Source organism: Sceloporus occidentalis, unplaced genomic scaffold (assembly GCF_023333645.1).
Source record: "Sceloporus occidentalis isolate IW3139 unplaced genomic scaffold, rSceOcc1.0.p SCAF_3, whole genome shotgun sequence".
Classification (NCBI taxonomy): Eukaryota; Metazoa; Chordata; class Lepidosauria; order Squamata; family Phrynosomatidae; genus Sceloporus; species Sceloporus occidentalis.
In genome coordinates, this window is record NW_028316983.1 from 63,269,929 (window position 1) to 63,297,286 (window position 27,358).

Consider the following 27,358-nt stretch of genomic DNA (forward strand, 5'->3'; position numbering starts at 1 on the left):
GTTATGTGACACCGGTACAACTAGCTAAAATTAAAAAAATCAAGGAATTCTAAATGCTGGAAATGTAAAAGATCTTCTGGTACGTTATTTCATATGTGGTGGCAATGCAGAATTGTACAAAAATACTGGAAAGCTATTCATAGATATATTACTAAGTACATGCAAAAGTATATACCATTTGTTCCAGAATTATTTCTTCTAAACATAACTGACAATATTGGTGTAAAATTAAAACAAGATGAAATTAGTAAATTATTATATATGGTAACAGCAGCCCGACTTGTGTATGCAAGATACTGGAAGAAATCTCAAAGACCCTCAATAAGAGAATGGATTGATAAAATTCATGATTTTGCATTAATGGATAAATTATCAATGATATCAAATGGAAAATCTTCGCAGCAATACAATCACAAATGGAATTTTCTTTTAGAAAACTAAAAAAAATTTCTTGTCTTAGGAAAACAAGTTAATGATATCAATACAAAGTTTAACTCATCTTCATTTAAATAATCGGAGACTTAATTGTTTTGTTTTATATTGAGCTGACTATATATAACAGATGTTTATACTGTATATAACAGATGAATTTGTACTCTATATCATATCTGTAAACCAATAAAAATTATCAAAAAAAAAAAAAAAAAAAAAAACCCAGGGAGAAATGTAAGGTACTGCACTTAGAGCGGAAAAACGAAAAGCACAGATATAGGATGGGCGACACCTGGCTGAATGAAACTATGTGTGAAACGGATCTAGGAGTCCAAATAGACCACAAGTTGAACATGAGTCAACAGTGCAATACGGCAGCTAAAAAGCCAATGCAATTTTAGGCTGCATCAATAAAGGTATAGTGTCTAGATCAAGGGAAGTAATAGTGCCACTCTATTCTGCATTAGTCAGCCCCCACCTGGAATATTGTGTCCAGTTTTGGGCACCACAATTCGAAAAGGACATTGAGAAACTGGATCATGTCCAAAGGAGGGCAACTAAAATGGTAAAGGGTCTGGAAACCTTGCCCTATAAGGAACGACTCAGGGAGTGGGGATGTTTAGCCTGGAGAAGAGAAGGTTAAGAAGTGATATGATAGCAATGTTTAAATATTTGAAGGGATGTCATATTGAGGAGGAAGCAAGCTTGTTTTCTGCTTCTCCAGAGAATAGGACCTGGAAAAATGGATGCAAGCTCCAGGAAAAGAGATTCCACCTCAACATTAGGAGGAACTTCTAAGTAAGGGCTATTTGACAGTGGAATACACTCCCTTGGAGTGTGGTGGAGTCTCCTTCCTTGGTGGTCTTTAAGCAGAGGCTGGATGGCCATCTGTTGGGTATGCTTTGATTGTGATTTCCTGCATGGCAGGGGGTTGGACTGGATGGCCCTTGCGGTCTCTTCCAACTCTATGATTCTATGAAAATGCATGTCAATTATCTGTGCATCATCAGTGACTTAAGCGGCAGCCCAGGGAGCCCAGCTTGGGAATTATATTTTTAAAATAAATTGATAGAAGATTCGATTGACTGATTTTGCAACCACTTGCAATCAGTGTGGCAAATAGTTGTAAAACCAATGAATCAAATCTTCTATCAATTTTACTTTTTAAAAATTGATAGAAGATCAATTAATTGGTTTTGCAACTACTTGCTTAATTGATTGCAAAATCAATCAATTGAATCTTCTATAAATTTTATTTTTTAAAAAATCATACCCCCATAGGTCACACTACAAGCACAAAGCCAGTGCTGAGGTAGGGGTGATTGGTGGAGCTACCAAAAATTGAGGAGGGATGGTAAACACCCCTCTGCCATTAGTCCCTCCTCTCCAGGATGATGCAATTCAAATCTATCCTTCCTACTTATTGAACACGCTGGGTTTTTTTCATTTGCCTTGCTTTATCATGAAAGAAATCGATCAAAGTAGGAGCGGAACCGGTTTCAAATGGGAACGACGGTCATATAAACTGATCAGTGATTCACTTTACATTGTAGTGGGAACGAGCCATAAATGTACCAAACAGCAACTGGGTGGGAGCAGTAGTGGAAAGTGACACTGGTGGAGGATTTCTCAATATATCATTTAGGATTGCCATAGTATTTCCAATTTCTACATATGGTTGTGCAATCTGGACAATGAAGAAAGCCAATAGGAAGAAAGGCAACTCATTGGAAATATGGTGTTGGAGAAGAGTTCTATGGATACTATGGACTGCTATAAAGACTAATAATAGGTTTCCTAGAGCAAATCTACCCTTAACTCTCCCTAGAAGCCAAGATGACTAAAGTGAGGCTGTCATACTTTGGTCATATCATGAGAAGACATGACTCACTAGAAAAGTCAATAATGCTTGATAAGGTAGAGGGCACCATATGTCTAAGTTGCATTGGTGGCAGGTAAGAACAGCAGAGATTATCACACTGAATTTAAAGTGATAAAGTTGCATTTAATTTTAAAAGCGAGTGTTATCACATGTAGCCGTGGCTGGGCAAGTGCAACCCGAATGCAACTTCTTCTTCTTCTTCTTCTTCTTCTTCTTCTTCTTCTTCTTCTTCTTCTTCTTATTATTATTATTATTATTATTATGATAAAGGTTAATAATATAATATAAAGGTTAATATATTATATTATTATTATAAAGGTTAATGATAACAACAGCAACAACAACAACAACAACAACAACAACAACAACTTGGAGCTTGCCATTTTTGAAAAGCCGTTGGATAAGCATGGCTGGGATCTGGGCTGCATATGGGTTGCACTTGCTTGGCTGTGGCTGCTTGTGATAACACCTGCTTTTAAAATTAAACGTGACTTTATCCCTTTAGGGATAAGATGCTTTAAATTCAATATAATAATCTCCAACATCTTAAAAGAGTGGAATCCACTTTTAATGAAGTATACTTCCCCCAAAAAATGAAGTGCTGTTGTCTTTGTTCTAACATCTGGAAGTTGTCTCTTCTTTTTAAAAGCTGTTTTGTGTTTATTTATGTTAATGTAAAACTTGCATTTTATCTTTTTAATTCCACTGCACCATTTGCAGTGGAAATGTGGAATATAAATGTAATATATGTGCATATTAAGAGAAGGAAATGCCATTGATCAGATCATAAAAGCAGCAAAGTACTTCAATTACAGAATTTGTTGATACTGAAGCAATACATTAACTAGTGTCCTCTTTGTTTAAGTGTGTAAATTCTGATATATACATGTGTAAGGGATCTTTTAACTTTGGCACTAGCTGGTCTCAGCACATTTATTCCCAATAACTTACACCAGTCCTCTTTCTTAGGGGAATGAAGTGTAAAAGACAAGGATCAAATATACACAATGGCCGTTTTTTATGGTGGGATGCATAGAGTCCAGCTGAGCACTTATAGGGACTCCAAGGGTTATCTATGCAGAGATACACAACTAAAGCTTTACCAAAGGATGGCTGTTCAACCTGTTTAAAGATTTCCAAAGTGCCTCACCCTCCAACGCAGTCTAATTCTATTCTGAAACCACTCTCACAGGAGTTTATCACACGGGTGGAATTTCTCTTAATTTCGAATGAAAAGAAAGTGGGGCCAGAATGCATTCACGTGAATTCGCTGGTTCAGCGAATTTATGTGAATTTGAATTGCGTTCAAACTGACTTCCCATTGCCTGAAAATAGCTTGCCATTGCCTGAAATTGCGTGTGATCACCTCTCACATAATAACGTAAAACCTCACGACTGTGTTCTGACTGACTTCCCATTGCCTGAAATTGCATGTGGTAGTCTATCACGCAATAATGTTAAACTCCACGATTGCCTTCGGATCACCATTGGATTATACTTCCAATTTCCCTTGTCTGATCATGTCCATAGTCAAGAAGTTCTTCTTGCAGTTTAGGTTTAGGTGGAATTTCTTTTCTTATAACTTGAAATCATTGATTTGTGTGCAGGGGATCTTTCACATGACATAATTGTGATTTCCCTTTAACTGCCATGGCTGCATCCTGTAGAACCCTGGGGTTTGTAGTTTGCGGAGGCACAAAAGTTATCAATCACTAGTTGGGCCCTTGTTATCCCATTGTACTTTAGGGACTTCATTCCTTTCTTCAAAGGGTCTTAATCACTTATCTCTTTGAAAACAGTGTCAGTGTTTACATTCATGCACTCTAGGGAAGATGACTTACCAGATGGTGTTCATCACAAGTCCCATCAGCCCACACTTGGTTAGTCTGATTAGGGCTGATGGGAGTTGTAGTCAGACAGTATCTGGAGAGGTGCATGTTACCCACCCACAGCAAACAGGCAGGTCTCTATCTTGTAGAGCTTATGGTCTTAACTGTAGGCATCTGGGCTAGACTAGAAAGAAGGAAGAATTTTTTCCTCTAAATGGGCAGAACTAAATCTTTTGTTCCCAACTTCTCATGCCTTCACTGTGGGTGCTTGCTCAGCAGAACCTCCAGAAGATTGCAGATGAAATTAGGATCCATTCAACTGTATGCTCGGTAAAAATTTTAATAGAAAGCAAACAAAATGTGATGTCAAAAATCTGTGACTAGGATTGCCTGTTGTTTTAAAAAATTAATAGCAGCTGGAGGGGCTCCTAATTCTAATCACAGTCATGGTCTTGTGGAGAGGGTTTAATCCTTATCCATAGCAGCATTATTCCAATTTCTCTCTCCCCACTGCCTTCTATTTGTGGGCTATTGGCATCTGTAAAATGTACATGAATCCATCAACATTTGTAAGTTGTCTCCCACCTAGAGCAAATAGCTGTACCTTTGAGTGGGATTTTTAATCAAGAAAAAAATGGTAAAAATGGTTTACCTTTTGTAAGTGAGTGCCAGGTGTCCAAATCAAATAACCCTTCCTTCTGGCACTTGTTTAAAAATTCAGGAGGAACCTAATTCGTAAAATCATGTGCAGAAACATAAAAAAGAAGAGTTTGTTTTAAAATAGTATTTCAAGGTTAGAAAGGGCATCTGTGGATAAAATCAACTGATCGCCAGCCTTGCATCACTCATGTCCTGCTAGGATGTAGCCTGCTAGGCATCATGAATCTTAGTCTAGAGTAGAAGAGAGGAAGATGTAATGTATCTGACCCTGACTGATTAGCCATACTTGACTCATTTGTCAGATTCATTTATAGGACCCCCTTCTTGCTTCCTCCCTTCAAGCAAAATGAGTAGCAAACTAGCAACCTCATAGGTAGCACTTTAAAACAGACTAACTGCCAGGAATTGGTATATATCAAGATTTGCTACCAGGCATTGTGCTGCCTGATGTAAAGGACAAGATAGCAGCCTTCTTTATTGTATGTACAGAAGCTGGCTAAGCTGGAAGTTGGAGGGCGACTGGCAAGGGATAAAGTCCTCCACCACTGCTGAGTTCAGTACTAGGGGTAGTAGAAAGGGTGTTGCATGCACAGCTCTATCCTCTGATAGGGAGAAAGGACAGGGGGATGAGGAAGAATAGCTGGAGGCTGCCATAGCTACCACCATACCTTTGCTGCCTGAGGTCACTGCCTTATAGTGCCTAATAGGGCTGGACCTCCCTCATATACAAAAAGAAAAAAAATGCCAAAACCTTTCACGTTATGCACAGGGTGTGATGATCCTGTTTTGGAGGGACCAGGACAAGAAATGATTGTAGTAACATTAGGGTAACCATGCAATAACAAGGACATTTATCTCTATAAAAAGGATAGAAGAGGATTTGCATAAATTACATGTACTAATTTATATATGCAGATACAAAATTCAAAATGGTTTTTTGAATTCAAATGGAACAATGGTACATGTCAACTGAGTGGAGAAGTCTGACTAGTATACCTGCTGAGTCTGTGTTTTAGGTGGATGGGCAAATCCAGAGTCCCTGATTTGCCTCTTTACAGTTCATTATCTTTAGATCAGACATGACCTGGATGGCCCTTTCAACAGAGGAGACCTTTAAAAAGAGGATTGTCCTCTACTCTTCAAACACCGAGAAACATATGAACACTTTAGGTGAGAAAAACCTTTGCTGCATATTCCTCTACACACTACCACAATCCTTTTGGCATGATTTCATGTAATGGTGACTGAAGGAAGTAGGTTTCGGCACCTCCCACATTAAATCACTCCCTATGGGGCAGCAATCTTTCCATAGTTTAAACATGACCTAGGGAGTAATTTACTACAGGACATATGCAAAGCAGCTGAAGCAAGACCCTTGCAGTAATAATTTTCTCCATAAATCTAGCTGTAGCTGCTTGTGCTAATGGATTAATGTGTGTGTGTGAGTGTCTGTATGTGTATGCGTGAGTGAGATTAGAGCCTTGTTTTCAAGGCTGTGACTTCTTGAGCCATCCGTCAAACTGCAAGAGCATGTTGACACTCCTAAGTAAGAGGACATGAATCATTGACACCTTGGTGCTTGGCTAATTCTGTTATCAGTCCCAGAGGGTTCTAGTGTATCAGTCTTTCCTAGCTTCTGTCATCTGCCTAGCACCTAACATCCTTTTCTTTTGCATCTGCTTCCCTACCAAACATTCTGGCATGGGATACATAACCTTATTTAGCAGGATCCAGCTAGTGCCTCGGGCTCTATCCAAGTGAAGATATAACTAGTCCTTATATTGGATACTGAGTCTTTTTCTAACTGATGATTTCAGGATGTCACAAACAGTTCTGTCAGCTTCTGTTCCCTTGTTCAGCTAGTTGTTGAGACAAATCCTGACCTTTTTGGACAACAGTTCCTTCAATCCCTCAGGCAGCATGGCCACACTTTACATTGTTTCCCCACATTATAGTGCAAATCTATTTCTGAAAGCGAGCATCCTCAGTCACTTTACTGAAGTTCTTCATGAGTGTTTGAGCTCTTAGCAGGATGTGTCCATTTCTAACCATGTTACTTCTCACAGACTGAACCATCCTCCAACTGCATGATGAGCTGAGCATGGTTTGGCTTTTCCTATATTATTTTAATTTCAATCTTTTTTCTGATGATGTGTTTTGCACATGCTAACACATGCTAGCAAAGGTGGGCAGATGTCACATGTTCATTTGAGCCCATGGAGTGTGCAGGCAGAGCAGGTAAATGGTGGTTATCTCCTAATGTTCATTTCACCACCTGGTTCATACGTAGTGTGTATTGATATCTAAATTGTTTCCTGGGAAGCAGCTTCAGGTTTCTCATTGGGAAGATTGGTAATGGTGGTCAGACATCTCTGAAGAACAATTGGGCTTTTCAGTCTTCCAAAGCTTGGAAAGCTACTTTTGAGAGTGAGTGAGTGAGTGAGTGAGTGTAATAGTATGCTGAAGCCATCAATAACTGATCAGTGGTGGGATGATGGTCTGGAAAATTGGGATATCATCCTATCACAGTTCTGTTATGGAAGGCTTCTGAATATCATTACTTTCATTAATTCCTTAAAATAGCATTCCAAGCTGTGGAATTTCCTCCTCTGTTGCACAGAAACAAGAAAGTATTGGTTATATCTCACAGAGTGTCAGAGAAGCCCAAGAAGCCCTAGCCAGTGAACTCTTTGTGGACCTTAGAGTAGTGGTCCCCATATTCTAGTCCTCCAGATGTTTGGGACTTCAGTTCCCAGAATTCCTGTTCTTGGCCATGCTGGCTAGGACCTTTGGAGCTAATTTTCAAAACTTCCTTGGGAGGACAAAAGCTTGAGAGTCACTGTACTACAGCATTACCCTTCCCTGGAATCTTTTACAATGAGTATGGCAAATGTTTTTGGCAGACCCACTGAAGTGAACTGGATTCCCTAAGGAAGAAAGTTTGCAAATCATAGTTTAAGTAAATTTGGCTGTTCTCATTGCATAGCTGATGTAATTAAGGAGGTGGGGTGGGTGGTTGGGTAAGCATGCGGGCGGAATAGATTGATGTGTCTTTTTGATTGCTCACCTGCTAAGTACACACACTTCTTAAATTGAACTAATTATGTGGGGATTACAAAGTCACGTTCAAGCCACTGCAGAATGAGTCGTACATTCTCCCTGAAAGAAGTAGGTGTGTATATTCCTTCAGCTTTGTTATGCCTACAGGTGGCAGAGGCTATGAGAACAAAAACAAGAGAGGGATATGCCTGCTTCAGAGAAGCCAAAAGCTGCATCTCTTGACCAGTCCATAAGCATTCTGTCCATAAGCAAATCTAGGGAAAGATTACACCAGTCTGAATCTCCTCATCACTGTTAACTGGCTTTGCTAACTAGGGGAGTCTGGGAGTTTTAGCCCAAAACGGAACATACCCAAGCTCTGGATCTACATGTATTCACTTTCTTCTCATAGTCTATTCAACTATCAGTTCCAATTGTCAGTCTTTGCCAGTGACATTTGGAGGTTCCCACATTAATGAGGTAGTGGATTTGCTCCAGGTTTTACTCTGCACTTTAAAGAAGCTATCCAAAGAGCTAACCTGTTTTGAGGATAAGGTTCAGCATCTTGAATAGCACCTTTCAATTTTAGAATAAAACCTGGATTTACCACCCTGCTGACATAGGGGCTACCAGAATATTCACTGCTTCTGACCTTGAGCAAGAGTCTTGGAGCTTGTGCAAATATATGACATTGGGTACTCAGTAGAATGTCAGTGAACACTTCATTTCTCCTCTTCTGCATTTTCCTTTTATGATGTTTTATTTTTATCTCCAATTTTCTACTTGAAAAGTTCTCAAGATAAACAATAAAAATGCAATAAATTGCAATGAAATTAATCAAATGAGGCACAATATTAAATAATTCAATGCCTATTAAAACAACAGCAATTATGTGGCCACAGAAAGCTTGCTGGAACAGGAAAGTTTTTGCTAATCATCTAAACTAGGACTGAAGAACCTCCATCTCCCAGGACAGAAGTGGCCTATGGGAATTATATATTCACTCACAGCAGGTATTATCTCCAATTACTTGTTAATTCCAGTCAAGGATCAGAGATAAGAGATTGTGTAAAGCATGCAAAGCCGTTGCATAGGGCTCTGCTCTGGTGCTCTCCCTGGAAAGATGCTGCAAGATATTGGGATTTCCAAATCAGCATCCTCCTCTTCCCTTAGGTTTCAAGGGTGAAACCTGAAAAGTGATTGGTTCCTTCTCATTTCATACGAACAAGGCCTTTTGGTATTACAGAGTCAGGACAAGCAAGAGTTGGACCAGGACCAGGACTGCAAGTTCACTGACTGTGGAAACAAGCAAGAGTAAATGAATTAATCTGAATAAATGGGCCACCACCACCACCACCACCACCATCATCCTGCTTTTTTCTCAATTTGGGATTCAAGGAAACTTACAACAATTTGAATAAACACAGCTAAAAATTAACAGCATACAAAAGTTAAAAAGCAATTAAGACATCAAATTTAAACCATCTAAAACAAATTAAACAACAAGAAGAAATAAAAATCCAGCACATTAAACTGTGCCTGCTTCCCCTGAAATCCCAGTTCTCAAAGGCTTGCTAGAATAAAAAGGGTTTTACTTGCTTGTGGAAAGATAGTAAGGAGGGTGTCAGTCTAGCCTCTCTGGGAATGGAGTTTCAGAGCATAAGAGCAGCCACTGAGAAGGCTATCTCTCATGTTCCCACCAAATGTACCTGTGATGGTGATGGAACAGAAATAGGACCTACCCAGAAGATCTCAAAGCATGATCAGATTTGTATAGGAGAGTACAGTCCTTCAAATAACCTTGATCTGAATCCTATAGTGCTTTATAGGTCATCATCAACACTTTGAGTTCAGATGGACAGCCAGTGGAGTTGCTGCAACAAGGGATTGTGTGCTTCTTGTAGCCAGCCCCAGTTAACATCTCACTGAAGTTCTTTGGATCAGCTGAATTTTCCAAATACTCTTCAATGGAAGCCCCACATAGAGCACATTGCAGTTATCTGAACAGGATGTAACTAACGGTGTGTCACCATGATTAGGTCTAATGTCTCAAGGAATGGATGCAGCTGACGCACAAGCCTTAACTGTGCAAATGCCCTCCTGGCCACTGCTAAGACCTGAGCTTCCAGGCTTAAAGTTGAATCCAGAAGCCCACTCCCGCTGTGGACCTGTCTCTTCATGAGGAGTGTAACTACATCTAGCTTAGACTGAATCCCTATTCCCTAATTAGTCTTTCAACCTACCAAGAACACCTCTGTCTTGTCAATTTGAGTAAAAGGTGCCTAAGCAGGCAATGGGGTGGGGGCAGAGCATTATTTTTGTTGAGTATACCTGCTTTGTGAGCAAGGGACAGCTGGACAATTTCTTGAAGGAGTTTGTGTTTACTTGCATCATTGATCCTGTTCTGCGTAGCTCTTTCCTTAATCATTAGGCCTCTAAGAACTGCCTTTAGGATGTTTCTGAAGTTCTATTTGTTAAGTAAAATTGTTTAATTTCATTACAGATTTGGTTTTTGTATTGGGAGAGAAGGGAGAGAAGGGTTAAACTTCCAGATTCTTGATTTCTGTGGAACAGGGTTTAATTGCCATGTCAACACAGTGGAAGCATGGTGAGAATAAATGATGAATTTTATTTGAACATCTATAACATTAGAAAGTGATACTTGTGGGATGAGAAAATAGTCAGTTCTGGAGCAAGTGTGGTGGGGATTACAGTGACTAACTTGTGAGTAAATTACACTTTGGAGAGAGCCCAAGTTGATTTTATGTGTGAACATTTCCAGCTGCCAAGAATTTCCCTAAATTTGTACATTTACCTATTGAGAGGTGGACAGAAAAGGTTTCATAATTATCATGTTGGAAAAATACACATCCTTGAATAAATATTTTAATGCTCTAACTAATTTCGAATCCTCTTCTTCCTTCTTTGTCTTGACAGCATCCAGGAAAAAATGATTCCTAGATTAAGATTAACACCATCCACACTTGGCTTGGTTGAAGGTTCTCATTGCTCGCTTATGTAAATGAATAGATGCTGATAATGACATTTTGTCCGTAATCACTTCATTATTTGGGATCACTGTCACAAGAATGTAAGATTGGTTCATATATGTGCATTCATCATTGAAAAGATACAGCATTAAGTGCAACCAATCAGCGTGTGACCATGCTTTTGCTGATCAGATGTCTATTCTCATGACCTGAAACTCAGTACAACCAGTTAATGCATTATCAAAGGGTAAGTAATCAAATGATGCCCATGATTCAGTCTACCAGTTTAGCTAGTTTAAGGGAGAAGCCAGCAGTTTTTTGTGGGTTTTTCGGGCTATGTGGCCATGTTTCTTTCTGACGTTTCGCCAGCATCTGTGGCTGGCATCTTCAGAGAATGCTTTGCCTGGAAAAATTGGGTGTATATATACTGTGTGAGCCTGGGAATGCAGGAGTGATTTGCATGTTGTTCAGATGGTTCAGGAATACAGCCAGGTATTGTTCAAACATTGCCTCACCACAAGCTATTTCCAGTGGGACAATGGATTCTACGAACAGAGAGATGGAGTAGCAATGGGAAGCCCTCTAAGCCTGGTGATAGCAAACTTTTAATGGAACACTTTGAAAAGAAAGCCCTGGAAACAGCACCAAAAAAGCCCACAACTTGGTTCCGATACGTGGATGACACTTTCACCATCTGGAGCCATGGAGAAGAAGACCTGGCTGTATTCCTGAACCATCAGAACAACATCCACACCAACATCCAATTCACTATGGAAAAAGAAAAGGAAGGAACACTTCCATTTTTGGATGTCTTTGTCATCCGCAAACCGAACCTATGCTTGGGTCACACAGTATACCGAAAACCCACACATACAGACCGATACCTGCACAAGAACTCCAACCATCACCCAGGACAAAAAAGAAGCACAATCAAAACACTGGTAGACCGAGCAAAACGCATCTGTGAACCCCACTTCTTGGAAGATGAACTGAAGCACTTGGACCGGGCTCTACAGGCTAATGGTTATTCCAGCTCAGACATCAGAAGGGCTGCCAGGCCCATGAATACCCAGAGAAATGAAGATAAGCAGCCACCCAAAGGGAAGGTATTTTTACCATACATCAAAGGAGTCACAGACAGAATAGGCAAAGTGGTGAGGAAGCCACAACCTTCAAATGGTTTACAAACCGATGAAGAAAATCCAGCAAATGCTTCGCTCAGCCAAGGACCAGAGAGATCCTCTCACAGCCGCAGGAGTTTACCGCATACCATGCAGCTGCAGACAAGTCTACATAGAGACCACCAAACGCAGTGTGCAAACAAGAATCAAGGAACACGAGAGGCACTGCAGACTGGGCCAGCCAGAAAAATCAGCAGTAGCAGAACATGCTACAAACCATCCTGGGCATAAAATACTGTTTGAAAACACTGAAGTTCTGGACAATGCCAACCACTACCATGTCAGGATGCACAGGGAAGCCATTGAAATCCACAAACATCTGGATATTTCAACTGGAAAGAAGAAAACCTTAAAGTGAACAAAATTTGGCTACCAGTCCTGAAGAATAGCAAAATAAGGACTCAGCAAATGCAAATGGGAAACCATTCAGAGTCAGGGGCTTTCCCAGCAGATAATGATCACCAATTAGCAGACATTAATCCTCGTTTGCATTAGCCTCCCAGGTTGAGGCCAGCCATCAACACAGAACAATACACATGCTAATCACTCCTGCATTCCCAGGCTCACACAGTATATATACACCCAGTTTTTCCAGGCAAAGCATTCTCTGAAGATGCCAGCCACAGATGTTGGCGAAACGTCAGAAAGAAACTCTGCTAGAACATGGCCACATAGCCCGAAAAACCCACAAAAAACTATGGATGCCAGCCATGAAAGCCTTTGACTTTACATTGGAGAAGCCAGCGTTTTCCATAAAAGGGGGAAGAGGCCTGAAGTGAAGGATAAGTGCTGGGTGCCTGCTGCTTTAGCTAGCACAATCCTGTCCAATGATTACATTGTTGGTCTCAGATATTTGAAGTTGTTTTCCCATCATTCAGTTCCACCCTGTAAAAGTGTGAGAATGGTGCAACCAAGGTGTGAGAATGGTGTAGTTTAGAGCAAATGAGTGTTTTTGTAAGCATAGGGAAGGTCCCACACCATCTGCCTGCTCCATGTGATTGCTTGCACCACACGCAGGAGTTTTATAGGAAGGACACTTAACTAAGGAAAGGTGTCTCCACTAAAGATACCCTACAGCAAATCTAGGAGGCTGTTTGGCTCTTGTTATTGCTGTGCCCGTTGGAGTGTCAGTCCCTTGAGTGGTACCTTTTTCCTGGATTTGCCTTTGGCATTTCTCTTCTGGGGATTTTTTCCTACATCTCAGATCTGAGAGACATGACTGGGATCATCTGAGATAACTTCAAGCACCTGCCAGAGCTTGGTGTTTAATTTTGGGTCATTTTGTGTCTGTGCAATTTTTCATTGCTTGGGGGGGAAAATCAATCCATCAAGCTTCTTTGCCTCAGTCTTCTCAGAAAATGCAAAGGGAACTCAACCTGACGATAATGGAGCAGAGGACAGAAAAGAGGAATTTCAGCACAGAATAAGTAAAGAGATAGTACAGGAATACCTGTTCAACCTAAACGAATATTAGTCTCCAGGACCAGATGAACTACATCCAAGGGTATTAAAAGAACTGGCAAATGTAATATCAGAGCCATTGGCAATAATCTTTGAGAAGTCCTGGAGAACAGGAGAAGTGCCAGCAGACTGGAGGAGGGCAAACGTTGTCCCCATCTTCAAAAAAGGGAAAAAAGAGGATCCCAACAATTATCGTCCAGTTAGTCTGACATCAATACCAGGAAAAATTCTAGAGCAGATAATTAAACAAAAAGTCTGTGAACATTTAGAAAGCAATTCCATAATCACAAAAAGTCAACATGGGTTTCAGAGAAAGAAATCATGCCAGACAAACCTGATCTCTTTTTTTTGATAAAATTACCAACTTGTTAGATGAAGGGAATGCTGTGGATGTAGTATATCTTGACTTCAGTAAGGCCTTTGACAAAGTTCCCCATGATATTCTTGCAAACAAGCTTGTAAAATGTGGGCTAGACAAAGTACCTGTTACATGGATTTGTAATTGGTTGACTGGCCGAAGCCAAAGAGTGCTCAACAATGGCTCCTTTTCATCCTGGAGAGAAGTGACCATAGGGGTCCCACAGGGCTCTGTCCGGGCCCAGTGCTATTCAACATCTTTATCAATAACTTGGAGGACAAAATTGGGGGCATACTTATCAAATTTGCAGATGACACCAAATTAGGGGGAATAGCTAATACCCTAGAGGACAGGATCAAGATTCAAAATGACCTGAACAGACTAGAAAACTGGGCCATAGGTAACAAAATGCAATTCAACACAGAGAAATGTAAGGTACTGCACAGATATAGGATGGAGGACACCTGGCTGAATGAAACTACGTGTGAAAGGGATCTAGGAGTCCAAGTAGACTACAAGTTGAACATGAGTCAACAGTGCAATGCGGCAGCTAACAAGGCCAATGCGATTTTAGGCTGCATCAATAGAAGTATAGTGTCTAGATCAAGGGAAGTCATAGTGCCACTATATTCTGCTCTGGTCAGGCCCCACCTGGAATATTGTGTCCAGTTCTGGGCACCACAATTCAAAAAGGACATTGAGAAACTGGAGTGTGTCCAAAGGAGGGTGACTAAAATGGTGAAAGGTCTGGAAACCATGCCCTACGAGGAACAACTTAGGGAGCTGGGGATGTTTAGCCTGGAGAAGAGACGGTTAAGAGGTGATATGATAGCCCTGTTCAAATATTTGAAGGGATGTCATATTGAGGAGGGAGCAAGCTTGTTTTCTGCTGCTCCAGAGACTAGGACCCGAAGCAATGGATGCAAACTGCAGGAAAAGAGATTCCACCTCAACATTAGGAGGAACTTCCTGACAGTAAGGGCTGTTCGACAGTGGAACAAACTCCCTCGGAGTGTAGTGGAGTCTCCTTCCTTGGAGGTCTTCAAGCAGAGGCTGGATGGCCATCTGTCGGGGTTGCTTTGATTGTGATTTCCTGCATGGCAGAGGGTTGGACTGGATGGCCCCTGTGGTCTCTTCCAACTCTATGATTCTATGATTCTAAGCTACATTCATGCATTGCCTGTGATGTGGTCTAATTTCATGCCTCCTTGTCTGGCTCACAACAGATGGATGCATCCCTCTCCTATTTCTCAACTGCTGAGACTTAGCAAGAACTCCTTAATTCCAAAGGAGGAGACTAGATGTTTTTCACCACTCTCTTCAAGACTTTCTTTTGTTTTTGTGGGAAGTGGACCTGCTATGGGTAGTCTTTCTTTCAGAACACTGTCAATTTATTGCAACTTGTCCCGCTAGTGGGGAGTGAGCTGTTTGTGCATGTCCTTTGTGCACAAAGATTCTTGGTTCATTGCAGCAGGTCTCATGTCAGAGGCACTTTTTAAATTGGCTTACAGTCTGAAAAACCATGAAATCTGGGCCATGCTTTATTATGGTTCCTATCGCTCCAAACAAGATGGGAGTAATTAAACTCAGGCTGTCATTTTAGCTCATCTCTGGTTCAAAGCAGGGTTTATTTTTAAGAATTATGGATAAGGCATAGCTTTTCCACTAGCAAAGTTGTTTTTTTTTGAGGGGGGGATTGCGCATGTTTCTATTATCTACCCTAACCTAGGATGCTACTGCCATCCTCACACTGAAATAAATGGAATCTTTAGCCTTCAGGAGGACTTTTTTAAAGAGACGAATCTGCAATTAAGCTGGTCTCTTCCAGTGTCTTGAATGGCTTTGCAGTTACTAAGCAGACATCTTGTGAATGGTATGATGTTTTTGAACGGCTTGCTAAGGCTGTGAAGAGTAGGACAGCCCTTCTGAAGGGTAAATATTTCATTTCCTGCTTGACATCACAGAAGCCAGCAATCCCAGTTTCAGGGCATCAGCTGTGCTTGAACCCAGCAGTGCTGAGCCCTAGACCAGTTTAGAACATCATGGAATGCCAGACCATCTGGTGAAAATAACTGTAGAGGTGGCCTCTGATTATATACAAAGAGCTTTTCTATACACTGTTGCAGAACTTTGAGACCAGATATCTGTAATTAGGCATAAAGAATTCCATGTCAGTTGTTAGAGCTTCATAGGAGGCCTGAGTCCCAGCATTTCTGGTTTTGGGCTCCTTGGAGAAGTTACTGTTCATTTACACTAATGGGAAAGAGCAAGATACATTTTTGTATTATGCTACAATTAATAGTTGGATGCAAACAACAACAAAAAAGTGAATTGCTTTCACAGACTGGTACCATGTCTAATCTGAAATGTGTTAAAATATGTGGAAATAATAACAACTCTTTCTTGACAAATCATAAGATGCACTGTTTTCAGACTTTATCTTTCATGATATTAAACTGCAGTGGTGTGAGGTGTGCATACTGACAAAATACAGTGGACCTCTTATGCTGGGATCCATTCCGGACCTACCCCATGTAAGGGAAAAAGCGTGTATGCTCTCGCCCTGTTGAAAATAATGGGGTGAGCTCATGGTGCAGTGTGATGCGTGCACCATGCACATGTGCCCCATTGTTACCCCCCATGTGGCTTCTGTGTAGGCTGGAAGCAGCGCACGGTGTGCCTGCATATGGCACAGGTGCATTGTAGTTCCTTTGTTCATATCTAAGGTAGGTATCAGGGCAGTGCTTAGATTATGGAGAGAATGGCTGAGGAATGCTTAATGAAGACTCACCCAATGTCTCTACACTTCTAGCTAAATGCCACAAACATAGCCTTCTATAAACAGTAGCTAAAAGGCTCATAAAAATCAAATTGTCCCTACATATGCAATTTCCATCAGTCCTAACTAGAATAACCACTGATGAAGTTGAGGTTCAGCAAAATCTGGAGGGGATGCAGATCGCACCCTGGTCTACAATGAATACTCTTCCTTCTGTCTTCTGCTCAAAAGTGCTCCCCCTCAAATGCATGTCTGAGCTCCTTTCCTACTTCCTTCAAATCCCTCCTTAAAATGCATCTTTGCCTTCAAGCATTTGGAATAACTTCCTAGTCTGGCTAACATGTTGCAACTAAGCCAAAGTACATGTATTTGAAAAAAACCAAACCTGTACATTCTTCTGTTATTGTCCGTTCCTTCTACCTCTTTCTTTCCCCAGGTTGGTATTTCAAGACTGCAAGCTTCTTAATTAGAATCAGGACTTGACAAACTTGTTCTTTGAAAAAGCACAGTGTGCATAATAGCATGAGATGATGCACGGTAACGTTAAATGCAACTGTTGTTATTAATAATGATAGTAGATTTGGACACATGAGGGGTTCACCTTCTCTCAGTCTAGGCCAGAGCTTAGTACAGTAACTCTTTTGGACTATAGTTCCCAGACTACCTCAGCTCATATGGCCAGTGACCATGCAGGCTGAGGGATTTGGAAAGCTGCAGTCTAAAAGCTCTTCTCCCATGCTCTGGGTTAGTTAACCTCACAGAGTAGTTGTAAGTTTAACCCAGGACTCCTTTGAGAAAGTAAGTGGAACAGTTATAATGAATAAATAATACTTTTGAATTCTGTGTTAATTCCCACATGGAAGAGTCTTTGTAGGAATATCATAATGGGCGAACTCGTTCTGACACCAGGCTATGATTCTAGAATGGATTAAAGGATCTTGCTTTGGGCAAACGGTATTTTTCTTTTCTTTTTTTAAAAGTAGATTTAATTAAAGATTAATTGGAAACAAGTTTAACTATTAAAATTGTACCATCTTATGAATAATGGATGGGATTTTAAAACACTGCATTTTAACTGCCCAGCAGGAACACACGTCTGCAAACAGGGTTTTTATGGGTCATACATTAATTATTCTGGTATCTGCATCATTTGTTTTCTTTTGCTCCCAACTCTCACAGAACAACTGCTCTAGAATTCGATGTCAATGGGTTACTGATGGTACCTGAGGAGAGGTGACCCTCACCCCGTGTTCTGGGATAGAATTCTCTCTGTATGAAAGTCAAAATATTGTTGCTGTAGATGCCTGAGGATCTATAGTTTCTAGCCTGGGTGGTTGGAGAATTTCATCTTTTCAAAGAGACAAATGTTTTCTTATTCAGCACAGTGCATAAGTGTACAGCAGGGTGAGATGAATTGTATCTAGGTATGCATATCAATAATTCTTAATGGTTCACCATGAAAAAGAAGCCCATGGGAAAGGAATCAGGCTAGATGCCAAGAGTGTGGAAGTAATGCAAAGCTAGAGTGTTTGAACCTTCTCCAGCCTTTTCAAACAGGAGTGAGCAAAGTGTTGTGGGATCTATTGGAAGCTCTGCAGTAGATTGATAAGTTTAGGATTTTTGATTGTTTACCAATAGCAATAGCTAAAATAGCAATAACCAAAGGCTCTTTTAATGAAGAAAGCTTGAGAGGAAACCTGGGCTGCATCCACACTGCAGAAATAATCCAGTTGGACACCTCTTTAATGGTCATGGCTCAGTATTATGGTGTTCTGGAAACTGTAGTTTTATGGGACATTTAGCCTTCTCTATCAGAGAGCTCTGGTTTTACAACAAACTACACTTCCCAGAATTCCACAGCATTGAACCACGGCAGTTAAAGTGGTGTCAAACTGGATTATTTCTGTAGTGTGGATGCAGCTCAAATGTGAATCTTTTGGTGTAAAAGATCTGTGCAGTCCCAATCCTTCCATTAGGCAGAATGAGGTAACTGCCTCAAGTAGCAGATATTGGGGACAATAATGGGAGCACCACTGCTGTCCTTCCTGAGTTCTCTGGCCATTCCTTTCTGTGTGGGTGTGCCACATAGCCTGGTCTGCATGTCCTGAACTGTACTGCTGACCTCGGCTTTGGTTAAGCACAACAAAATTCAACTTAGTTTTGGGGAAGGACACCAAAATTCATCCAGGAGATTCATCTTAGGCTTGGTAAAGGACACCCAAATCCATCTGTCAGCTCAGCTAGTTTTGTTACATGGATTGGAGGAAGGCACCATCTTATACATTGCCTCAGGTAGTAAAATGTCTGGGATTGTTTGCTCAGTTCTGGTGTGTGTGGTGTGCCTTCAAATAGTTTCCAGCTTATGGCATCATGGGGTTTTCTTGGCAAGATTTGTTCAGAGGACGTTTGCCATACTCAAAATTAATTCTTGGGCTAAGCAGATGCTCAGAAATGGCATGTCTCTTAATACTCAGTGTTTAGAAGCCTATCTGGTTCTGGTTGATGGAGCCTGAGCTTCTAGTAAAAAACCCGAGTAGATCTGCTTGATGCTTACTCATTTCTGCTTTAAAATACCCACTTATATGAACAAGATTTTATATACTGGGTCATATATACTGGTGCTTAGTTCCTGGAAGATGAATCTGCAGACTTAATAAAATATTTCTTTATGTGATAGTTCAGGTGATTTTGTATTTGGTTGTGGTACAAGAGTATAATAAGAGCAACATGGGATAGTCCATAACACTGGATCTCAGCCTTTGACTTTCGTATTTATTTTGGACTTCAGCTCCCAGAGTCACTTACCATTGGGCAAGGCTGCTGGGAGTTGCCTTGTTGAAAACATTTGAATAACCAAAATTTGATGATCCCTGATTTACGGTGCTTCCTAAAGGAGGGCTTTTGGAAATATGTGTGGTGGGAATGCTGATTTGTAATACTTGATATTTGCAGATCAAAAACAGGTAGGAAAGTAGAGTTGCCCATGATGAGTGCTGTAGTAAATCCCTAAGCTCTCTTTTTCTGATGGTACCTTCTGCAGTGCTGTCTGCCATTTTCTTCCCTAAAGTACATCCCATTTAGGGTTGCCATATTCCATTACAAAGCAAGGTAAATCAATGCTGAACATAATTACGTTAACAAAGAAAACTCCATGCTTGCCTTGAATATTCAGCTGTGCTCCCCAGAAAATGGTTTGTTACTAAGAATCAGGGTATAAATATTTGATGCTGGAGAAGAGGCCTGTGTATAAATTATGGAAAAGTTCCAAAAAGGAGCACAAGCCATTACTGTTGATAGGCCATGATGCTGCTGATAAAAGGAAGGATCACAACTTGGGCAGTCCTGTTGTCTCCATAGGGATGTCAGAGTGGTAATAGTGAGCCAAATGAGAGTAGAAAACCTGGCCATCCCTATAATATCCCTGGCCATGCTAGCTGGGGGATTCTGGTAGATGTCACCCCAAAATGACACTTCCCAGTTCCTTTTATTTTTTATTCCTTACCTGAAGAAGCCTCTTCAATGAGGAAGGAGAAGAGAAGTGCTAGGAGAATGAGCCTCAGCTGAAACCAGAGGAGACAGGCTTGTTGTGACAGAATCGGAGCTCAGGCCATCTCAGGGAGCACATGAAGATTTGGAGGAGGAACTAGAATCCTTGTACCCTGTCATATGTCAACAGCTCAAAAGCCAATACTATTTTGTCTTAAATAAACTATGTCAAGCTAATGGGGTCACTGGGCTAATTTACTGTTAGCTATAAATTAGCTCACCCAAGAACAATCTGGTGCTATGGTCAATTAGATCCAATCCTTCCAGGTAAACTTCAGTGAAATCTCCTTGGTTTTCTGTATATCTGACTCTTGACTTGAATTTTGACTAATCTCTCTGGACACTCCCTTCTCGGTTTTGGACTTGACTCAAAACTTTTTCCTTCATTTCATTTTGGACTGTTTGGATTACACTTCTCTGGATACTGGTATCACCTTGGGACTGACTTGGCTTTCCCCAGGTCATCCTCTGTGCACTGGGAGTGTATACTCTTGGTTGCTTGCCTGCTTTTAAACAGGACAATATTGCTGGTTTGGCAGCATGAGGCCCATGTTATATTACATACAAGAAATACAATCCTAAACATGTTTATTCACAAGCCAGTTTGGTCCATGTGCAATGCCTCTTATTCCCTGCCAACCCTAGCAGTCTTGCTCACTTGTCTCCTGGTCTTTCCACACATTTATTTATTTATTTTATTACATATAACTTAAAAGAGGAACAGAAAGATGAAGGTGTGGCTTTAAGAACTGGCACCATTGCTTCATTAATATGCAAAGTCTCCAAACAATATCTTATATCTGTGATCCTCTGTATAGCCAGATTACCAATTACAAAGTAACAAAGTTCTTTGGGCCTCTGTCATTGGCAAGACAATCTGCAGTAGCCTTTTTGGGTTGGGAAACCCTCAGGGAAACCCAGCTGGAGATGGTAAAAGGTTGGTTGTATTTGCTGCATCTTCTTTCTGATGTGGTAGTTTCCAACTGAGGAGGAAATGAAACCAAGGTCATTGAGTAAAAGCTTTCCATGCACGTGTCCTGCTAATATATTAGATGATTATAGTGTCCAAGGCCATTTAAAAGAATTCAATGAAAGTGACAGATCTCCAGGCAACAGAAGGAGAACTCTGGTGCTGCTTTGGAACATTTCAGTGCAGCATTATAAAGAGCTCATATCACATGCATACCTTTAGCTGAGACAGGAGGTCATTATAGCACTGCAATCCACATGTTTCGTATTTCTGCTTAATATTAACTTTACATTTTTTTTTAAAAAACGCTATCACAGAGAAGTCTTGAAATTTCTGTGTTCTTCAGAGAACGGTTCTAGATTTTTTTTTAAAATCAAACATCATGGGGGCTGACTTTGAAGCACTTCCTGTAATTTTTCTTGTTCAAGTGAGTTACTGCTGTTTTTGGGTCATAGATGAGAATGAAGATAAGGCAAACTGCAGTCAGAAAGCGTTAGACAGAAGTGAGGGGAACAAAATGAATCCTGTAGGAAAAGCAGTGAGAACACAGATGTCCAAGATGGAAAGCTTCCAAGAACATATAGTCTATGTAGACCTTGGAACCAACTATGAGACCATAGTGAGAACCAGAGGAAACTCAGTTTTATGTGATTGTCCATTAGATATTCCTCAGACTTCTTGGGATGCCTAAAGCACAGAGATCCAGACTTGAAGATTCAACATGTTTCTAGCAGTGTGAATGTGAGCACCTATGAAAAGAGGAGTACCTTCTTAGCACAGCTATAAAGAACAGAAGCTCCTACTAACAAAATGTAGGGGTTGGTGTATGAGTGACTAAACCTCCCCTTGGCATAATTGGCTCTTGCTAATATGTAAATACTTTTTGTCTAATCATCATTTCAAGAGCAGAAGGAACATGTGCTGATTAACTGTTGTAGTTAATTTAATCACCAAACACTTTCAAAAAGGAGTGGAAAAAATAGGGATAGCTTACTATTACCAAATGATAGCCAGGGGTAAAAAACCAACAGCAGCAGTAACAACAAAAATACTTCAAACATTTCAGATTGTAAACTCTATGACTGTGTCTGCTCTCCCCCCAACTCTGAAAATCTTTAGATTTGGCATTTGTGACGTTAATCATATTTCAGAAATGATATATTTCAGTGGAATCAGGGCACAGTCCCCCCCCCCCCCCCCAATTTCCCCTCCAGCTAAATGTAGAGTAACAGATGAGGCTCTAGCAAGATATATACAGGAAAAAGGATTGCCTGGCCTGATAATTTGCTCATATGTGCACATGCACAGAAAAGTGTAAATATATTATGTAAAAGACTTGAGGGCTTTGGCTTATGCCATGGTCTAATTCAGACAGAATCTCTGAAAGAGTTAAAATGACATACCCAACTGCCCTAATTTGGCAGGGATGTTTAATCCTCCTTCTTCATCTTCTAAAATGTCCCATTTTCTCTCTCCTCCTCCCACTCTCCTTCTTTGTCCTCAGCTTATTATTGCTGCACACTGAGTTCAAAGTTCAAAAATAGTTTGCATTCACTTAACTCAGCATGGGGAGAGAAAAGGAAGGGGCAGAATCTTCCCCATCCTTGCAGACTTCGGCAAAAGCATACTGCTAAGGCCTCTCCTAGTTTGTCTCTTTCTCCTTATTTCACCACACTGTGTATAAAAGACAATCACATTAATCAAGGACTGCAACACCTCCTCTGTGAAGAAATGTTACAACATTTTTAGGTACTTACTTTAAACAAAGGGTGAATATGTGAAAACATGTGTCCCTCCAGAGGTTCCTAGACTGTAGCTCCCAGCAGTCCTAGTCAGCCTAGCCAATGCAAAAGAATGCTGAAGTCCATCAACATCTAGAGGGCTGCATGTTGCCTATCTCTGTTGTTGCAGAAGCTAAAAGGAGTTTTAGTAAGCTAGCACTCATCATAAACTTCAGGCATTCTAGAACGAAGCAAGGCTGTTTGAGTTGTCCAGCCAGCTTGTCTCTTGAATGTGAATTTGCAAGAGAAATTGATGGTGTGTGTGGGGGTAATTCCTGAAAAATAAAGCTTTGAAGTTGATTGGTCTAATATTTGCAGCCACTCTGGTCCATTAGCATACCCCCCACAAGCCAGTGACAAGCTAATCATTTTATTAATGACCCAAACATTACACAATAGAAAATGTGTAAGACTCTCATTACAAAAGTAATGAAGGCACGATTTTTTCCCAGAAAAATAATAAATAGGAAATGTAAGAGTAATTTCAAAATTAAAACAATCCTTTTTCACAGATCATGAATATGTAGGTATGGGATATGACAATGTAGAGCCAGTGTGGGAGGAGGATCTGTGTTACAAGACTGTGTTGGGTTCAGAAATGATGCTTTGGCCCTATGTGTTGCTGTCACTTCCCTTCCCCCTATGAGTCTAGATTTCATTTATAGTCATAAAGATGGATCCTGTCTTGGTTTATGAAGCCTTTTTGAGTAAATTGTTAGTCCTGGAAATTAATGTTGGAGATAATACAATGTGCAAATGAGACAAATACTGGAGCTTTCAAACCACATTAAAAGTATTGATCCTTGCCCACCTTTGCTTGATAAATCCTCTGCCTCAGCCTTTGACAAAGAAGCTGTTGCCTCGCCAAGCTTCTCCTCTCTTCTCCCATAATCCTGCCTGCTGGAACATAATCACTATCTGCCTCTCTTGAATTATGTAACTTGCCTCTCTGCTGCATCAAGAATTTGACTCAGGACCTATTCTTTCCAACAGGGTGACTGCTGTAAGACTGCAAGAGCAAAAGACATGCCCAGTCAGAGCAAATGCCTATCCAGTCTGGTTACTTTCCAGACCAGCCAGCCAGATGCTTATGAGAAGCCCAGAAACAGGACATGTTGTCATTGTTGTGTACATTTAAATTGTTTTTGACTTATGATAACCTTAAGGTGAGCCCATCATGGGGTATTCTTGGCAAGATTCAGATGGGTTTGCTACCACTTTCTTCTGAGGCGGAGGTTGTGTGACTTGCCTAAGGTCCACCAAGTGGGTTTCCATATCCAAGTGCAGACTTGAACCCTGGTCTCCTGGAGTCCAAGTCTAACACACAAAATACTACACCATGCTGGCTCTGGACGTGAGTACAATGAAATCATTCCTTTTGCATAGCCCAGCAACTGATATTGAGAGACATGCTGACTCTGACACTGGAAATAATAACATAGTCATTGTGATTAGTAGCCACTGGTAGCTTTGTCTTCATACATTTGCCTAATCCATGTTTAAAGCTGTCCAAATGTGTGGCCATCACTAATATTTATAGTACTGAATTCCATCACTGAACTGTATTCGGTGAAAAGTACTTCTTTTTATTTCCCCCCTGTATTTCCCATTTGATGATCCTGGTTGTAAGCTGCTATGAATTCTATTTGGGTGAAAAACAGGATATAAAATAGATGAGGAAGTAAATAAATAAAATTTTGCATGATGAGTGAGGGAGAAAAGATCTTGATTTGAATTCTTCACACCATACACCATTGTATGCATCTCCACTAGGGCTGCCTCCCACAAGCATGAAGCAAGGTGAGATCCTTGACCTGGGGTGTAGCTATGGGAATGGAGGGCAAAATGAAGGCATTGCCTCCTCAAAGAAGAATTCTTCCCCCTGCCAGGAAATTTTCCTTCAGTGTAGCATTGCAGAGAATGAGACACTGATAATCATTCTCACCTGGAGCTCATATATTTGTTGTGTTCACATTCCCTTGGTCACTTTGTCCCTATTCTTTGGATGCCTAAACTGTATTTCTGAATGCTCAATTGAAATTTTAAATTACTGAAATGCTAGAAATTTGGAGACATTTTGTTGGAGAAGGCAGAATTCTTGTTTGGGAAGGCAAGTCACAGAATTTGCCCTTTCCCATACTTACACCCTTGTCTTTGCTTCAGTTTGGGAGGAGTGCTAAATCTTCCCCAGCCCCCAGTTGCTGAACGGGCTGCCTGCTGCTGTCTCCCTGTTGCCATCCAGCCTTGCTTTGAAGAAGGATTCCTTGGAGTAAAATTCCCAAGAGTCTCACTGGCTCAAGCTCAGATATCCTGAAAAAGAGGACAAGGCACCTCAAAATGTAGGACATTCAAGAAAAATGTAAGACATTACAAAAGAAAATCTAAGCAAACAAAATATCAAGTCATGCTTCTTAGTCATGCTCAAAATAGAGGACTTTTTGAAATTTCTCTTGGTTGAAATGTAGGTCGTATCCTGGAAAAAGAAGGACATCTGGTTCCCCTGCACAGGCTACTCTTATTCCCTCAGATGCACTGCAGACTGGTCCGATGCTTCAGTCTGAGGAGCTCATAGAGGAATTGGGTAGGCATCAAATCAACACTCCAGAGAACACACCAGCCCTAAGTAACTTACACTGAATAGGTTCTTCCTCAGTGCCAGGCACCATGGGCAGACTGTCAGTGTTTAAAGGAAACAACAACAAAAAAGTATTTATCTGTTAAGTGAATAGGCAATCTGTACTTAGGGCCCTTTGACACGACACAATTACAGCACTAGGATTGCACTTTGATTGCCATGGCTGCATCCCAGGGAGTCCTGGGATTTATAGTTTGGTAAGACAGTAGAACCCTCAAACTGAGAATTCTGTGTTGTTGTGTGCCTTCAAGTCACAGATTTCATAGGACAGATACTTATTTGCTGACTTATAGTGACTTGATTAGGGCGTTTTCTGAGGCTGAGAATGTGTGCCTTGCCCAAGGTCACCCAACAAGTTTCTATGGCCAAGTGGAGATTTGAACCCTAGTCTCCAGACTTGTCATTCAGTGCTCAAACCATGATGCCACACTGGCTTCTAACTCTAAGTAGCCTTTTCTAACCTGGAAATTTCATGTTTATGTGGGATGGAACCATTGCAGTTAAAAGACCTGTTCATTTCAAGTCTTAGATGCTAAATAAACTGGGAAGCCATACAGGCCTTCTCTCTCCCCTACCAAGTGCTCTCCATCTGAATGGCAAATAAAATTTGTGTCCTATGAAATCTGTGACTGAAAAGTGTTGGTACTGAAACTGACACCAGGTAACTGATAACTAGTATTATTTATCCAGACCAGCCTTTGTCTCCTGTACTTGGTGTCCTCCACTGTAGCAAAACAGATGGGGAAAATGTAGACCAACACATCAGGAGACAATTAGGTTAGAGAAATCCCGGATATGCTCTGAATGCTGATGTTTAGTACTATACCTGTTTTTGAATACAATCTCTGCCTGATAATATCTCATCTGCTGTAGGACATTAATTAATTAAATAAAAGATACATTTTAAAGATGCTGCTTAAAGTTCCAAGCTGATTGCGTTGAGTCAACCAAAGACGTTACTGTAATGGGCTTTCAATTAAACGATCTGAATTGTTTGGCTGCCTTTGAATGAATGGATTGGGAAAAATTTGGCATCCAGATAGATTCATAGTAGCCCAAAATTCTAGTTCTGGCACTCATCTAAATGGACAATCAATACACCTGAGCTTTCAGATCTGAAAATAATGACAAAAGCCATACATCCTTAAAACAGCTCAGCAAGGTAGACCAGTATTAGATATACTTTGCCAATAGTGGCTGAGCTGGACAAGCCACTCTGAGATGAGATTTGAATTATAGCCTTCCTTCTTCATACCCCATGTCTTCTGCACAATTCATATCCTTTTTCTATTGGAACAAATGAATAATGCAGATGCATTAATAGAAACAAAAGGGAGTATAACTATAGAAGCCAGATGATGAAGAAAGGACAGTGACATCTAGACACAGCTCCAATGAAGATAGCAGGAACATTTAAAGGAAGCTCCCTTATTCTAACAGCCCTCATATACTACCTAGGGTAGTATTACCTACTCTGACAGGCAATGGTTCTCTATCTTTCCTCAGGCAGATAGGAGATGGTTTGGACTGAAACTGCATGGGAAGCATTCCCCTCAGTACACCTAAGCTACAGAGGTCTTAGCAAATGTATTATACTGTAATCATATTTTGATTTGGGGGAGAGTGCTGGTCCCTGCCATAAATTTCATATTAAGAATGAATCAATCCTTCTCTCTCCTTTGTCCCCAAATGACAGCAAATCACTCATGATTCCTTTATCTAGTAAGCATTTTGCAGCCTGTTGGTTGATTTGCACATGTGGTGCACCGTGAAGAAGCCTTTTTGAAAGCATAAGGCCCTAGAATAGAGCTCTCA

At 40.7% G+C, this 27,358-nt stretch overlaps 1 long non-coding RNA gene across 2 annotated transcripts in view; it reads left to right on the forward strand.

Annotated features, from left to right (window-relative positions):
* LOC149316059 (uncharacterized) overlaps nucleotides 1–27,358 on the forward strand; it is a 55,437-nt gene that overhangs the window by 20,001 nt on the left and 8,078 nt on the right. The window contains exon 1 of one of the 2 annotated variants that reach the window (XR_016280436.1): nucleotides 23,914–24,074. The exons of the other annotated variant lie outside the window; for it this stretch is intronic. This is a non-coding gene — a long non-coding RNA (uncharacterized LOC149316059). Of the gene's footprint in view, nucleotides 1–23,913; nucleotides 24,075–27,358 lie in introns of those variants that run through there. 2 annotated transcript variants of the gene reach the window in all.